The sequence below is a fragment of the Canis aureus genome, chromosome 6 (assembly GCF_053574225.1).
Source record: "Canis aureus isolate CA01 chromosome 6, VMU_Caureus_v.1.0, whole genome shotgun sequence".
In the NCBI taxonomy this organism is placed as follows: Eukaryota; Metazoa; Chordata; class Mammalia; order Carnivora; family Canidae; genus Canis; species Canis aureus.
In genome coordinates this window covers 45,123,023-45,141,102 of record NC_135616.1, presented here as the reverse complement: position 1 = coordinate 45,141,102, position 18,080 = coordinate 45,123,023, and the positions used below count along the sequence as shown (strand labels likewise).

At 39.1% G+C, this 18,080-nt stretch overlaps 1 protein-coding gene across 4 annotated transcripts in view; it reads left to right on the top strand.

Annotated features, from left to right (window-relative positions):
- The window catches only part of DRC8 (dynein regulatory complex subunit 8), a 120,620-nt gene that overhangs the window by 47,534 nt on the left and 55,006 nt on the right, over positions 1 to 18,080 (top strand). The window lies entirely within an intron of this gene.

The following is an 18,080-nucleotide window of genomic DNA, read 5'->3' as shown; positions in this document are numbered from 1 at the left end:
TGTGTCTGTTGGCCATATGCCTGTCTTCTTTGGAGTCATGTCTGTTCATGTCACCTGCCCAATTCTTGATTGGATTTTTTTTGAGTGTTGAGTTTTAGAAGTTCTTTATCAATTTTGGATACTAGCTCTTTATCTTATGTGTCATTCGCGAATATCTTTTCCCATTCTGTAGGTTGCCTTTCGGTTTTGACGACTGTTTCCTTTGCTATGCAAACGCTTTGTATCTTGATGAAGTCTCAGGAGTGCATTTTTGTCTTTGTTTCTTCTTTGCTGATTCAGATGCTTTATATTTCTTTTTGTTGTCTGATGGCGGAGGCTAGGACTTTTAATGTACTATTGGATCCTATTGGCTAATATTTTGGTAAGAATTTTGGCATGTGTGTTCATCAAGGATATTGGTCTGTAATTCTCCTTTTTGGTGGGATCTTTGTCTGGTTTGGGGACCAAGGTATTGCTGGCCTCATAGAAGGAATTTGGAAGTTTTCCTTCCATTCTATTTTTTGAAACAGTTTCAGAAAAATAAGTATTACCTCTTCTTGGTAGGTATGTTGGGTAGAATTCCTCTGGGAAGTTATCCCGCCCTGAACTCTTGTTTGTTGGGGAGTTTTTTTGTTTGTTTGTTTGTTTTTTAATTTTTTTAAAATTTATTTATGATAGTCACACAGAGACAGAGAGAGAGAGAGAGAGAGAGGCAGAGAGAGAGGCAGAGGGAGAAGCAGGCTCCATGCACTGGGAGCCCGATGTGGGATTCGATCCCGGGTCTCCAGGATCGCGCCCTGGGCCAAAGGCAGGCTCCAAACGCTTTGCCACCCAGGGATCCCGTTGGGGAGTTTTTGATGACTACTTCAGTTTTCTTGCTGGTTATGGGTCGGTTCAGATTTTCTATTTCTTCTTGTTTCAATTTGGGTAGTTTATACATCTCTAGGAATGCATCCATTTCTTCTAGATTGCTTAATTTGTTGGGATATAGTTGCTCGTAATATGGTCTTACAATTGTTTTCATTTCTTCAGTGTTGGTTGTGATCTCTCTTCTTTCATTCATGATTGTGTTTATTTGGGTCCTTTCTCTTTTCTTTTTGATAAGTCTGGCCAGGGGTTTATCAATCTTAATTCTTTCTTTTTTTTTTCTTTAAAGATTTTATTTTTTTATTCATGAGAGACACAGAAAGAGAGAGAGGCAGAGACACAGGCAGAGGGAGAGGCAGGCTCTATGCAGGGAGCCCGACGTGGGACTCAGTCCCAGGACTGAGCCTTCTATCTGGCTATTCAATTTCTGGGTTCTCTATTCTGTTCCATTGATCTATGTGTCTGTTTTTGTGCCAGTACTATACTGTCTTGATGATCACAGCTGTGTAATACAGCTTGAAATCCGTCATTGTGGTGCCTCTGGCTTTGGTTTTCAATATTCCTCTAGCTATTTGGGGTCTTTTCTGATTCCATACAAATTTTAAGATTATTTGTCGTAACTCTGTGAAGAAAGTCCATGGTATTTTGATGGGGATTGCATTGAACGTGTAAAATGCCCTGGCTTGCATAGACATTTTCACAATATTCATTCTTCCATTCCATGGGCATGGAATGTTTTCCATGGTCTGTAATTTTAGGGTATAGCTCCTTTACTTCTTTGGTTAGGTTTATTCCTAGGTACCTTATGGTTTTGGGTGCAGTTGTAAATGGGATTGATTCCTTAATTTCTTTCTTTCTTCATTCTCATTGTTGGTGTATAAAAGGGCACTGATTTCTGTGCATTGATTTTGTATCCTGCCACATTGCTGAATTGTTGTATGAGTTCTAGCAATCTTGGAGTGGAGTCTTTTTTTTTTTCTTCTTCTTTTAAAAAAAGACTTTATTTATTTATTCATGAGAGACACAGAGAGAGAGAGACAGAGGGAGAGGCAGAGACAGAGGGAGAAGCAGGCTCCATGCAGGGAACCTGACATGGGACTCGATCCCAGGTCTCCAGGATCAGGCCCCAGGCCAAAGGTGGCACTAAACCGTTGAGCCACCCAGACTGCCCTGCCCTCTTTTGGGTTTTCTATATATAATATCATGTCATCTGCGAAAAGGAAGAGTTTGATTTCTTCTTTGCCAATTTGAATGCCTTTTTTTCTTTTTGTTGTCTGATTTCTGTGGCTAGGACTTCTAGTTCTATGTTGAATAACAGTAGTGAGAGTGGACATCCCTGTCATGTTCCTGATCTTAGGGGAAAGGCTTTCAGTGTTTCCTCATTGAGAATGATATTTGCTGTGGGCTTTTCATAAATTGCTTTTAAGATATTGAGGAATGTTCCCTCTATCCGTACACTCTGAGGAGTTTTGACCAGAAATGAATGCTGTATTTTGTCAAATGCTTTCTCTGCATCTACTGAGAAGATCATATGGTTCTTTTTTTTTTCTCTTATTGATGTGATCTATCACGTTGATTGTTTTACAAGTGTTGAAACACCCTTGCATCGCGAGGATAAATCCCCCGTGGTCATGGTGAGTAATCCTCTTAATGTACTGTTGGATCCTGTTGGCTAGTGTCTTGGTGAGAATTTTTGCATCCAGAAAAAAAAAAAAAAGAATTTTTGCATCCATGTTCATCAGGGATATTGGTCTATAACTCTCCTTTTTGGTGGGGTCTTTGGTTTTGGAATCAAGGTAATGCTGGCCTCATAAAAACGAGTTTGGAAATATTCCATACGTATCTTTCAAAACAGCTTTAGTAGAATACGTATTATTTCTTCTTTAAACATTTGATAGAATTCCCCTGGGAAGCCATCTGGCCCTCGACTTTTGTGTCTTGGGAGGTTTTTGTTGACTGCTTCAATTTCCTCACTGGTTTTTGGCCTGTCCAGGTTTTGTATTTCTTCCTGTTCCAGTCTTGGTAATTTGTAGGTTTTTAGAAATGAATTCATTTCTTCTAGATTGCCTAATTTGTTGGCATATAGCTGTTCATAACACATTTTAAAAATCATTTGTATTTCCTTAGTATTGGTTGTGATCTCTCCTCTTTCATTTGTGACTTTATTAATTTGAGTCTTTTTTCTTTTTAATAAGGTTGGCTAGGGGTTTATCTATCTTATTAATTCTTTTAAAGAGAACCAACTGGTTTTTTTTTTATCTGTTCTACAGTTCTTCTGGTCTCTATTTCATTGAGTTCTGTTGAGAACTCTCTTTTGCTTGATGTAGATTTTACTTGCTGCTCTTTCTCCATTTCCTTTAGGTGAGAGGTTAGCTTGTGTATTTAAGTTTTTTCCAATAATTTGAGGGAGGCTTGTATTGGGATGTATTTCCCTCTTAGGCCTGCTTTTGCTGTATCCCAAAGATTTTGAACGGGTGTATCTTCATTCTCATTAGTTTCCATGAATCTTTTTAATTTTTCTCTTATTTCCTGGTTGACCCATTCATCTTTTAGTAGGATGATCTTTAGCCTTCATGTGTTTCAGTTTCTTCCAAATTTCTTCTTGTGATTGAGTTCTAGTTTTAAATCACTGTGGTCTGAAAATTTGCAGGGTACAATCCCAGTCTTTTGGTATTGGTTGAGACCTGATTTGTGACCCAGTATGTGGTCTATTCTGGATAAAGTTCCCTGTGCACTTGAAAAGAATGTGTATTCAGTTGCATCCAGATGGGAAGTTCTGTATATATCTCTGAAATCTATTTGGTTCAGTTTATCATTTAAGGCTTGTTTCTTTGGTGATTTGTGCCGTGTCATTTGTTGAAAGTGCCGTGTTGAAGTCCCTGCTATTAGTGTATTATTATCTAAGTATGTCTTTACTTTGGTTATTAATTGATTGATATACTTGGCGGCTCCCACATTAGGGGCATAAATATTCATGATTGTTAGGTCTTCTTGTTGGATAGACTCTTTAAGTATGATATAGTGTCCATCTTCATTTCATCTCTTACTACAGACTTTGGCATAAACTTTAACTTATCTAATATGAGGATTGCTACCCCAGCTTTCTTTTGAAGACCATTTGAATAGTAAATGGTTCTCTACCCCTTGGTTTCAGGCTGGAGGTGTCCTTAGATCTAAAATGAGTCTCTTGTAAACAGCATATAGATGGGTCTTGCTTTTTTATCCAGTCCGATACCTTGCATCTTTTGATGGGATCATTTAGCTCATTCACATTCAGAGTAACTATCGAAAGATATGAATTTATTGTCATTGTATTACCTATACAGTCCCTGTTTTTGTGGATTGTTTCTTTGGGCTCCCTCTTTCTTTTACAGGCTCCCCCTTAATATTTCTTGCAGAGCCAGTTTGATGGTCACGTATTCTTTCAATTTCTGCCTATCATGGAAATTCTTTCTCTTTCCTTCTATTCTGAATGACAGCCTTGCTGGATAAAGTATTCTTGGCTGCATGTTCTTCTCATTTAGTATCTTGAATATATCATGCCAGCCCTTTCTGGCCTGCCAGGTCTCTGTGGAGAGGTCTGCTATTAATCTGATATTTCTCCCCATGTAAGTTAAGAGTCTCTTGTCTTGAGCTACTATAGAGTTTTCTCTTTATCTTTGAAATTTGCAAGTTTCACTATTAAATGTCAAGGTATTGAATGTTTTTTATTGATTTTTTTTGGTGATCCTCTCTATCTCTTGGATCTGAATGCCTGTTTCTTTCCCCAGATTTGGGAAGTTCTCAGCTATGAATTGTTCAAATATACTTTGTAGTCCTCTCTCTCTCTCTCAGTCTCTTCTGGAATCCCAATTAGACATAAATTCTTTTTTTTTTTTTTAGACATATATTCTTCCTTCTCAAGCTATCATTTATTGCCCTATGCCTTTTCTCGTGGGCTCTTAATTGTTTTACTCTTTTTTCCTCAGCTTCCTTCCTTATCATCTACTTGTCTTCTATGTCACTAACTCTCTTTTCCACCTCATTAACCCTAGCAGTTAGAACATCCAGTTTGGATTGCATCTCATTTAATCTGTTTTTAATTTCGGCCTGATTAGATCTCAATTCTGCAGTAATGAAGCCTGTAGAGTCCTTTACGCTTTTTCCCAGAGCCCAGTAGCTTTATAATTGTACTTCTGAATTGAATTTCTGACATCAAATTGAAATCCAAATTCTGTAACTCTGTGGCAGTGAGTATTGTTTCCAGTTCTTTCTTTGGTCATGAATTCTTCCTTCTAGTCATTTTGTCCAGCGCAGTGGGGCTATATGAGCAGTCTGAGTCAAGAATATCAACCAAAACTGAAGTAAAATATAGCTAGATGATTCTGAAGAGGTCAGAGACCAGAAAATAAAAGAAAAAGAAGAACAGAAGAAAATAAAATGACCACTAAAGAGAAAAGCAATTTTTAAAACAAAGTTGTAAGAAAAATAAAAAGCCAGAAACCAAAAACAAAGAAGAAGAAAAAAGAAAAAAGAAAAAAAAAAAGTAAAGAGGAAAAAGGAAAAAAAGCGGGGGGGTTATGGTGGTGGTGAGGAGGTGGTAGTAGAGAGAAAATGTAGTCTATCTGAGGGGTCCTAGAGGGTGATCCTCTTGGTTGTGAGTGTATTTTGTTTTGTATGTTAGATGATGGTCAATCCCTAATTTATAATAAACCAGCAATACTTATTTAAACCCCAACATTGACCACAAAAACAGAAATTAGATAAAGGAGGGGGGGCAGAATGGAAAGGAAGAGAGAATATAATCTCACAGAATGAACCAACACAGTATTTCACTTGGTTCTGGGTGTATGTTGGTCGTGTTTTAGAAGGTACTAACTTCCACCATTGTAAAACAAGGCAGAAAAAACAAAAAACAAATACCCATACCTTGTATATCACCAAAATTAAATTGAATACATTGGAGGCAATCCAGAAGTGAAAAATATATCTAAGACTTGTAATTATAGAAATATGAAAGTCAAAAAAGGAAAAAACTAAAAATGAAGAGCTGGTAAAATATTGTAGTTAAGGTGGGAAAAGAGAAAATATTGGAAAGTTTTAGTCTGACATAAAAACGAGTCGTAATGGGAAAAGAAAAAAAAAAAAGACCCTCTAGAATCTGTATACTATTTTCCCTCAGTCCTGGAGCTTTCCAGTGCTGCTTGGTCAATAAACTTGCTCTTCCACAGTTCTTCTGTGGGAGGGGTCTGCTGTGCTGATTCTCAGGTGTCTGTGCCTGGGCGGAGATGCCCCGCCCCTGCCAGGAGTGGTGCTCAGTGTGAGCAGTTTGTCCTGTGAGGCCTTTGTTCCCTAGAGGCTCTGCCTCTCCCTGGCACAAGGTGAAAGAAGTTGAAAAACAACAATGGCGGTGGCCCGATTTCCAGCTCTGGAGTTGAGCTTTCTGCAAGTAACTAACCACAGTCTCCCAGTCCACACTGGCCTACATGTTTCTGGGGGCAGGCACGGATGCACTGATCTGCACAGCTTGTGAGGTGCCCAGCAGCAGGAGAGTTCTTGCTTTTCTGTGCTTTCCCCACTTCCACCTGTCCCAGGGGAAATGAAGGATCACTTGCATTGTCGTCCTCTTGGGCACCCTGGGATCCAGGGCGCCGTGCCTCTGGACCCACGCTCCCGGGGACCACGTCTCCTGAAGGGAATGTGACACAGCCACCTCTGCCTGGAGCCGGCCTGCCTAACTGATTGGCTTCTCCCAAATGCCCCAGAGGGCTGTGGCACTCCAGCCCTATACAGTATTGGCCGTGGTTTTTGGTGAGATTTCCTGCAGGCGCCCCTCCTCTTATAGTGACTCCAGGAGTCTTTGAGGCTTCACTGCCCCTCCCACGATTCTGCCCAATTTCCCTGCTAAGCACTTTACCATCGGGGAAACTCTGGCACGGATTTTTAAAGTTCCCACTTCCCCAGGGCTGTGCTTTCTTGCCTCAGAGACTTTTCCTGCTCCGCTTTAGCCCAGCTAGTTATGATTCCCCTCCCCCACTTTATTCTTTTTTACTTTATTTTTTTGCCTTCCTACCTTGTTAGAAGTGAAAATTTTTGTCTCTGTAGCATTCCAGCTGTTCTCTCTTTAAATCTCAGATTGAGGGACACCTGAGTGGCTCAGTGGTTTAGCATCTGCCTTCGGCTCAGGGTGTGATCCTTGAGTCCCGGGATCGAGTCCCACATTGGGCTCCCTGCATGGAGTCTGCTTCTCCCTCTGCCTGTGTCTCTGCTTATCTCTCTCTCTGTATATCTCATGAATAAATACATAAAATATTTTAAAAATCTCAGATTGAATTCGTAGGTGTTCAGGATGTTTTGAAAATTATCTAGTTAAGTTTGTGGGACCAGGTGAGTTGAGGACCCCTATTCTTTCAGCATCTTGCCCCTCCCTCCCTATTATTATAGTCTTTAGTTTAAAACCTAATTTGTATGATGTAAGGATTTCCATGCCAGCTTTCTTTCTATGTCCATTAGCATGATAAATAGTTTTCCACCTTCTAACTTTAAATCTGGAGGTGTCTTTGGGTCTAAAATCAGGCTCTTGAGAGAGCATATTGATGGGTCTTGCTTTTTTATCTGATCTGATACCCTGTGTCTTTTGATTAGGGTATTTAGCCTGCTTACATTCAGAGTAACTATTGAAAGATAGGATATTGAAAGATAGTGTCATTGTATTACCTGTAAAGTCACTGTTTCTGTATGTTGACTCTGTTACTTTCTGGTCTACATTTCTTTTGGGCTCTCTCTTTACTTAAAGGATCCCTTTTAATATTTCTTGTAGGGCTTGTTTTGTGATCACCATTTCTTTTAGTTTCTGTTTGTCTTGGAAACTTTTTAATCTCTCCTTCTCCTTCTATTTTGAATGAGATCCTCGCTGGAAAAAGTATTCTTGGCTGCATATTTTTTTCATTTAGTACCCTGAATATATCATACTAGTCCTTTTTGACATGCCAGGTTTCTGTGGAGAGGTCTGCTGCAAGTCTAATGCTTCTACCGTTGTAGGTTACAGACTTCTTGTCTTGAACTGCTTTCAGGATTTTCTCTTTGTTTCACTGTTACATGTTGGGGTGTTGACCTATTTTTATTTATTTTGAGAGGGGTTCTCTGTGCCTCTTAGACTTGGATGCCTCTTTCCTTCCTGAGATTAGGGAAATTCTCTGCTATAATATGCTCCAATATACCTTCTAACCCCTCTCCCTCTTTCTTCTTCTGGGATCCCAATTATTCTAATACTGTTTCGCTTAATGGTATCACTTATGTCTCCAGTTCTCCCCTGGTGATCCAGCAGTTGTTTATCTCTCTTTTTCTCACCTTCTTTATTCTCCATCATTTTGTCCTCAGGATCACTAATTTTCTCTTCTGCCTCATTTATCCTAGCAGTTAGAGTCTCCATTTTTTATTGCATCTCATTAACAGCCTTTTTGATTTCGACTTGACTCGATTTTAGATCTTTGATTTCTCCAGATTGGAAATCTCTCGTGTCTTCTATGCTTTTTTTCAAGCTCCGCTAGTATCTTTATAATCGTCATTCTGAACACTAGTTCTGACATCTTACTTATGTCCATACTGATTAGGTCGCTGGCAGTCAGTACTGCTTCTTGTTCTCTTTTTTGAGGTGAGTTTTTCCATCTTGTCATTCTACCCAGAGAAGAATAGATGGATGAGCAAATAAAATACTAAAATGGCAACAATAATCCCAGAGAAATATACACTAAACAAATCAGAAGAGACCTAAAACCGAGAGAGAGAGAGAGAGAGAGAGAGAGAGAGAGAGAAAGAGAGAATATACTCAAACAGGTGAATGAAATAGAGCAATACACTGGTTCTTGTGTGTATTTTGGTCCATTTGTTAGAAACTAGATCCCAAAATGGTAACAAAAGAAAAACTTATTATGTATAAAAAATTAAATACAATGAAAGGATAGAATGTAATTGTAAAATGAAAATTAAAAGACAACAACAAAAAAGAAGAAATATAAACAGAAAGGTGAACAGAACAGAGCTATACACTATATACTGAGTGTATTTTGGTCAGTTTATTAGATGAAACTACATCTCAAAATTCTAAGGAAAGAAAACATATACATAAAATTGAAATTAAATGCATTGAAGGGATAGAATGTAATTAAAGATAAAAATTTAAAATTTTTTTAACAAAACAGGAAAAAAAGAAAAAAAAAAACAAAATAAAACAAAACAAAAAGTGAATATGATCAGACAGCTTGAAGAGAATAGAGCCATACACTAGATTCTGGGTGTATTTTGGTCTGCTGGAAGAAACTGCATCCCAAAATTTTAAAGAAAAATTCATATATATACAAGATGAAGTTACATACAATGAAAGGGTAGAATGAAACTGTAAAAATGAAAATTAGAAAAGATTTTTAAAAAAAGAGTTGACAAAATAAGAAATTGGTTGAAAAAGAAAAAAAACACAAAAACCAAAAGACTAAAGAATCATAGGGAAAAAAACAACCACCAGGAATTTTGTGTGCTGTATTCCCCTAGCACTGGAGTTTTGCAGTTTCAGTGATAAGTAATCTTGATCCTGGCTGGATGTCCTTGCTGATCCTCTGGGGAAGGGGCCAGCTGCGCTGATTCTTAGGTGTCTTTGCCCTGCCTGGGCAGAACTGCACTGGTCTTTGGCGGGGTAGGCGGGGGGCAGGTAGGCTAAGCAGTCTGCACTGGATTGTTCTAGGTGGCTTTTGTTCCCTGAAGCCTTTCCGCATCACTTTAGAGGATGAGAGTGAAAATGGTGGCCTTCCATTCTCCAGCTCCAGAGGTGAAAGCTTGGGGCCCCACTTCTCAGTGTGCTCTCAGGGAAAAGCAGTCCATCACTCCTGTCTTCCTGTCCCGATGGTAATCCGTGCTCACCCAGCCTGTGACCCAGCGTTTCTATCTCAGGCACATGACCCCACTTCGAGTCCCTAAACGCCACAGACTCCTACAGTGTGCAGGTGCATGTCGCGGGTTCCATTGCTGAGCCTCTGCTCGGGGAGTGGACTGACCATGCTGCTGTTGGAGGCTTGTGGCCACTCCTAGCTGAAAGCCCACTGGTGGGCTCGCTGATTGCAGCCGGTTTCCTGCTCCGATGCCTGGGAACTCTGCTGTACTCGGGCACCCCCCAGAGATCCTGAGACCATAGCATTCTACCGCGCCTGGCCACCTGAACGTCTTTCAGGCAGGGATGTCCCTTACCGGAGCAGACTTCTAAAAGTTCCGATTTTGCCCTCTGCTGCTACATAACTTTCAGTAGCGGCTACCAGAGGCTCTCCCCCACCCCCATGGTTTATCTTCCCATAGATCCTCTCCGATTCACTTCTCCGCACCTCCTATCTTGCAGAATGGAGTCACTTTTCTATTTGTAGAGTTTCAGCTGTTCTTTTCTTAGATCTCTTTAGTTCGCAGGTGTTCAGCATGATTTAATAACTGCCGAGCTGAATTCCTGGGACCAGATGAAACTAAGGTCTCCTCCTCCTCCACCATCTTGAACTCCATCTCTTTATTTTTATATTTTTAAAGAAAGCTCTACACCTAAACTCAGGACCCTGAGATCAAAAGCTGCCTGCTCTATCAACTGAACCAACCAGGAGACTCTCCACAGAATACTTTTAAATATCAGATTTTATGCTTCAGTTTTTTGTTAGTTTACCTCCAATGAGAAGCTTTGTTCACACAAACATGTAAAAGCATTTTTTCTCAACCATTAAAAAATAATAAGAGGGCACCTGGGTGGTAAGTGGTTGAGCATCTGTCTTTGGTTGAGGTAGTGATCCCGGGGTCCTGGAATCGAGTCCTGCATTGGGCTCCCCACAGGAAGCCTGCTTCTCCCTCTGCCTATGTCTCTCTTTCTCTGTGTCTTCCATGAATAAATACATAAAATCTTTTTTTAAAAAGTTGATATTATATTTATAGAATCTAAAAATGTATCCTTTAATGGACAAATATAATATAGAAAATTTTGTGATAATGCAAATTGTTTTCTGATTCATTTGAACTTTCTCATATCAATTATTTCAAAGTAATGATGAAGACTTAATTTATATAACGTGTGTGTTGTTAGAGCCATGTAGCAAGCTACTAAAAGGGCACATTAGCTGCAGAGGGATAGAAGTAGATTGTTTTATGTGAAGATAGAGATTTGGGGCTGAGCCATCGGTCCCCTCAATCCCTGAGCACACATTGGGTTACACACTATGCTCCTTGGATATCTGGAACACGAACTTCTCCAGCAGCTCCGTGGTCCTTCATCCTTGGTGGAAAGTGGTGCTTGTGGTATATGGCTTCTGAAATGGGAGCCCATGTGATAGATCATCTTGGCAATGTAGGGAAGTGAGTGTCTGATGACATTCGTTGTGCTTGCCACCTGTGCAGACCAAGGGACATGCCTTAAGATCCTATACTCCTCTGAGCCTCCTTCTGGGAAGCCCTGGAATACATGCTGTCAGCTGTGTGACCTCATCTGGCCACAATGAAAGAAAGATGAGAGGATCAGTATTTTTGGTGCCCCTCTCATCCGTTCACATCTTGCCAATGGCCAGTAGGTGAGGATTCTTGAGTTAGGGAAGTCCCAGATTTCAAGGGAGATGTTAATTATTCCCTAGTAATGATAGTTGGAAAAAGATTCAGTGATCAAGCACATTTGGGAAATGCTGTGGTAAAGTGAACAGGTGTCTTCACTGTAGAACATCCTGAAGACTTTAATGTAGGAGTATACATTGCACATCTCCAAAAGACTTGCAGTATTCAAGGTTGCCCAGAAATGTTGCTCATTGGAGTCTTTTATTGCGAAGCATCTTGTAGATTGGGTGTGAAACAGAGTGCACTATAGAAAATGTAGAAAATATTTTAATGAGGGTGTTAAAAGTTAGTTTCTGTTCTTTTTTTAAAAAAATATTTTATTTATTTATTTTATGATAGACGTAGAGAGAGAGAGAGAGAGAGAGGCAGAGACACAGGCAGAGGGAGGCAGACTCCATGCCGGGAGCCTGACGCGGGACTCAAACCCGGGACTCCAGGATCGTGCCCTGGGCCAAAGGCAGGAGCCAAACCGCTGAGCTACCCAGGGATCCCCAGTTTCTGTTCTTAATATACAAAGTTAGGTGGAGGAATGGAAGGATGCTGCCTTCAGTTGGAAATGATACCTTTTTTGGAACACAAGTCAGCACGAGGTTTGCTGGTCAAAGACTGGCACTTGAATGTATTAAGTAGTAATGATGTTTTTAAAAACCAAAAAGGATCATTACCACTTCATGCCTTAAAGTTGCTTTGGTAGTTGGTCAGGGTCATAAGTCATGAAGAGTGAATAAAAAGTATAAATTTTGGAAGGAAAGACAAAATGCATTATCAGAATATATAAATTAATCAACTGAAAAAAGATTATACTTAATAAATAGTTTCAGGAAATAGATGCATATGACACAAATAGCATCAACAAAACACTCAAAATTGACCCAGACTGCCAGAAATAACAGTTTTAAAAAAATTCCCTCACAATATCTTTTATATGTATTATATCTATGTGTATCATAAAATACTCAAGCATAGCCTTCTTGGAGAATTGTATATGACTCATGTGAGGAAAACCATAACGTGCAATATTTAATTTAGAGATATAAAAAGGGGTGTATATCTAACATGTATCTCCTAGACGTGAAGACTACATATTTTAAAATGTTAATTCCTTTTTAATGTATAGCTTCCTTACGATAGTAAATAACTCCCAATGGTATTTACTGAAATTTATAAATTTTATTTGAATTTATGAATTTCTTTTGGAAGAATAACCTGGTGAAAATATTAATGAACATTCCTAAAAAGAAGGCCAATATAGTGGCAGCAAGTAAAATAGTATGATAATAGCATAAGACTAGAAATGCAAATCAGAATGGAATCAGAATAGCTAGTCAATAGAAGTAATCTCCATCAAATAAGACACTAGATCGTATCATAAAGTAGGAGGAAATAAATCAAATGCTTAGTGAATTAGAAATTACTAAACTGAGATTAGAATTTAGTTTGTCACTTTGAATCTGGTCAAAATAAATTTCATACATATGAAAGAGTAAAATGTATTTTTAAACTGTAGAAAAAAATAGAATTGACTATTTACCAAATCTCCAGAAAAAGGATGATTTTCTCCCTCCCTTTCCCTTTCCCTTTCCTTTCCTTTCTTCCTAAATGTAATGTTTTCTTCACACCTGCTGAATTGCCTTTCATACACATGGGTGTGCATGTATGCTTTATTTTAGGCCCAGATTAAAGGTTAGAATAATTCCCCTCCAAAGAATTTTTGGTTAGCGTGAAAGTCATTTGTACTTGATTTAGGGATGTGACACCAATACAATATAGATCAGATTTTATAATAGAACTTTCTGTCCAGTTTTGAGGTAGGCTGCCTGTGTGGGGTTCTCTATCTTGCAGAGCTCAGCAGATGAAGGCTGGAGAACCACACATCATGCATGTTGTAGGAAGTATTTACAACTCCGGGCAAGAGTTGTATCGAGCCTCCATTATTCTTCCTAAGCTTCTAACCCAGGAATAGCCAGATAGAAGAGATACATAGGGCGGGGGTATGAGGATAAGGGTGCGCAGCTTCCATGTCTTCTTTAGGTGGGCCACTGTCTAAGGACCTCCACATGTTCACCAAACCTGGAAGCTCCTCAAAGGATAAATTTCTTCTTCTTTTTTAAAAAAAAATTTATTTATACATGATAGACACAGACAGAGAGGCAGAGACACAAGCAGAGAGAAAAGCAGGCTCCATGCAGGGAGCCTGACATGGGACTCAATCCCTGGACCGTAGGATCACTCCCTGGGCCAAAGGCAGGCATTTAACCGCTGAGCCACGAGGCGTCCCATAAATTTCAAAAATATAAAGGATACGAAGAAAACTCATCTGATGTGACTACCTGCAAATAAAAGAAGATACACTTTTTAAATGACTTTAAAATTAAATGCCATGATAAAAACCATCAACGAAGTAGGTTCAGAGGGAATGTATCTCTAGGTAATAAAGAACATCTATGAAAAACCCACAGCTAATATCCAAAACGGGGAAAAACTCAGTGCTTTTCCTCTGTGGTCAGGAACAAGAAAGGGATGTTCACTCTCACCACTATTATTTAACATAGAACTGGAAGTCCTAGCTACAGCAGACAACAAAAAGAAATAAATGGCATCTAAAATCAGAAAGGAAGAAGTAAAACTTTTACTATTTGCAGATGACAGGATACTTGATATAGAAAACCTAAATGACTCCACCAAAAAACTGCTAGAACTGATACATGAAATCAGTAAAGTCACAGGATACAAAATCAATATACAGAAATCGGTTGCATTTTATACACTAATAATGAAGCAGCAGAAAGAAATTAAGAAAACAATCCCATTTACAAATGCACAAAAATAATAAGATACCTAGGAATAAACCTAACCAATGAGGTGAAAGACCTGTATTCTGAAAACTATAAAATACTGATGAAAGATTTCTCCAAAGAAGACCTACACATGGCCAACAAACACATGAAAAAATGCTCCATATCACTTGCCATCAAGGAAATACAAATTAAAACCACAATGAGATACCACTTCACACCAGTGAGAATGGGGAAAATTAACAAGACAGGAAACGACAATTGTTGGAGAGGATGTGGAATAAGGTGAACCCTCTTGCACTGTTGGTGAGAGTGCAAGCTGGTGCGGCCACTCTGGAAAACAATGTGGAGGTTCCTCAAGAAGTTAAAAATAGAGCTACCCTACAACCCAGCAATTGCACTACTGGGTATTTAACCCGGAGATACAGAAACAGTGAAAAGCCAGGACTCCTGCACCCCAATGTTCATAGCAGCAATGTCCACAATAGCCAAACTGTTGAAGGAGCCACGATATCCTTTGATAGATGAGTGGATAAGGAAGATGTGGTCTATATATACAATGGAATATTACTCAGCCATCAGAAAGAATGAATACCCACCATTTGCTTTGACGTGGTTGGAACTGGAGGGTATTATGCTGAGTCAGGTAAGTCAATCGGAGAAGGACAATCATCATCTGGTTTCACTCATATGTGGAATATGAGAAATAGTGAAAGGGACCATAAGGGAAAGGAGGGAAACTGAGTGGGGAAAAATTAGAGAGGAAGACAACCATGAGAGACTCTTAACTCTGGGAAACAAAGGATGCAGAAGGAGAGGAGTGGGGGGATAGGGTGACTGGATGATGGGCACTAAGGAGGGCATTTGATGGGATGAGCACTGGATGTTATATTATACAATATTTTGGTAAATTGAATGCAAATAAAATGTTTTTAAAAAAACTGCAAAAAAAAAAAAAAACACTGATGAAAGAAACTGAAGATGATACAGAGAAATGGAAAGACATCCCATGTCCATGCATTGGAAGTACAAATATTGTGAAAATGTCTGTACTACCCAAAGCAATCTCCACATTTAATGCAATCCTTATAAAAATACCAACAACATTTTTTTTCACAGAGCTAGAACAAACAAACCTAAAATTTGTGTGGAACCACAAAAGACACTGAATAGCCAAAGGAATCTTGGAAAGGAAAAGCAAAGCTGGAGGCATCACAATTCTGGACCTCAAGTTATATTACAAAGCTGTAGTGATAAAAACAGTATGGTACGGGCACAAAAACAGACACATAATCAATGGGACAGAATGGAAAACCCAAGAATGAACCTACAACTGTATGGTCAAGTAATCTTCGACAAAGCAGGAAAGAATATCCAATGAGAAAAAGAAAAATGGTGTTGGGAAACTGGACAGCAGCCTGCAGAGGAATGAAACTGGACCACTTTCTTACACCAACAAAAGTAAATTTGAAATGGATAAAAGACCTAAATGTGAGACCTGAAACCATAAACATCCTAGAGGAGAACATAGGTAGTAACCTCTTTGACATTGGCTGTAGCAACTTCTTTCTACATATGTCTCCTGAGGCAAGGAAAACAAAAGCAAAAATAAGCTATTCAGACTTCATGAAAATAAAAAGCTGCTGCACAGTGAAAGACACAATCAACCACACTAAAAGCCAGTCTTTGGAGTGGGAGAAGATATTTGCAAATGACACGTCTGATAAAAGGTTAGTATCCAAAATATATAAACAGCTTATAAAAGTCAACATGCAAAACACAAATAATCCAATTTAAAAATGGGCAGAAGACACGAATAGATATTTTTCCAAAGAAGATCTGAAGATGGCCAACAGACACGTGAAAAGATGCTCAAAATCACTGATCAGAGAAATACAAATCAAAACCACAATGAAATATTACCTCACACCTGTCAAAATGGGTAAAATCAAGAACACAAGAAACAGTGGGTGTTTGCAAAGATGTGGAGAAAGGGGAATGCTTTTGCACTGTTGGTGGGAATGCAAGCTGGTGCAGCCACTCTGGAAGACAGTGTGGAGATTCCTCGAAAGGTTAAAAATAGGACTACCCTATAATCCAGCAATCGCGCTACTAGGTATTTACCTAAAGAATACAAAAATACTGTGCTCGCTTTGGCAGCACATATATAAAAATACTAATTTAAAGGGATACATGCACTCTGCTGTTTATAGCAGCATCATCTGCAATACCCACATCATGGAAACAGCCCAAGGGTCCATTCACTGATGAATGGATAGGGAAGATGTGGTATGTATATACAATGGAATATTACTCAGCCATAAAGGAGAATGAAATCTTGCCATTTGCACCAACATGGTGGAGCTAGAGAGTATTATGCTAAATGAAATAAGTCAGTCAGAGAAAGACAAATACCATATGATTTTACTCTTATGTGGAATTTAAGAGCCAAAACAAACAAGCATTGGGAAAATAAAAAAAGAGAGACAAACCAAGAAACAGATTCTTAACTATAGAGAATGCACCGCTAGTTACTAGAGGGGAGTTGGGAGGGTGAGATGGGTGAAATAAGTGATGAGGATTAAGGAGTGTAGTTGTGATGAGCAGTGGTTGATGTATGGAAGTGTTGAATCACTATATTGTACACTTGAAACTATATTACACTGCATGTTAACTAACTGGAATTTGAAAACTTAAGAAATAAATGAAATGACCTTAAATTTTAAAAGCAGACACCAACTTTGTGCATTGACAGTGTTATACACAGTGAGACTTTCCAACTGCTTGCAACCTCATTCCTGCCACCATTAGTCTCCTTCTAGAATATTGCAATAACGTCCTGACTGATCTCTCCTTCGTCCCTTTCCAGTATATTCTTAACATTATAGCCAAAGTGAATATAAGCCAGGCCATGTCATGGCACTGCTTAGAACTCTCCAGTGATTCATCATCTCATTTAAAGTAAAAGACAAAACCCTTAAAGGAGTATACAGAGACCATATAAATTCTGTCCTCCACCCCCAAACTCACACCTTTCTGACCTTATTTCCTACTATTCTGCCTCTGCTGTTCTATTTGCCTAAAAACTCCTCCTGTAGGCTATTCGTAAGACTGGCTCTTTTCCCTATGCAGATGTGACTTTGTCCCTAAAAACTCCTCCTGTAGGCTATTCGTAAGACTGGCTCTTTTCCCTATGCAGATGTGACTTTGTCACTAAGGAGGCCTTCTGAAACCACCACCTCATGCCACATGCTTTGTGCCTCTTCGCTGCTTTGTTTTTTCCAGCACATTTGACTTACAGTCTATTTTTGTCAAATATGTATAAACTTCTATATCTCCCCCAATAAAAACTCTGTGGAGGTAGGCAATTCTGTCAAGGAACTTTTGTTCCTTGCTGTAATGTTTGCACTCAGAATAGTGTCTAGCACATAGTAGAGACTCAATAAATGTTTATTAAATAAATGACTTTTAAATTAAATTGTTTCTTATAAGTAAATCTTGGTCTCAAGACTGGTTTGAAAGCTCTCTGAGAGAGTGTCATATGTCGCTTTTGCATGCTGCACAATCCTCAACTTCAGACCTCCTCAAACACACAATAAAGTCAAGCAGACGGGCACATGAGTGAGCCACAGTCTGTATCCTTAGTGCCAGATTTCTTCTGCGTCTTGGGCTGGGACTCTGCCCAGACTACTTGACACAGAACGTAGGCTGCGTTGGAAGTGTTTTTTGTCTTGATCTGCATGGTGGCCCTATGACTATATATACACATAAACCCATGATGCTGTGTACTCAAGAGTAGTGCACCTCTTTTACTGTCTTGTATGCGTCTCATGCCTTAGA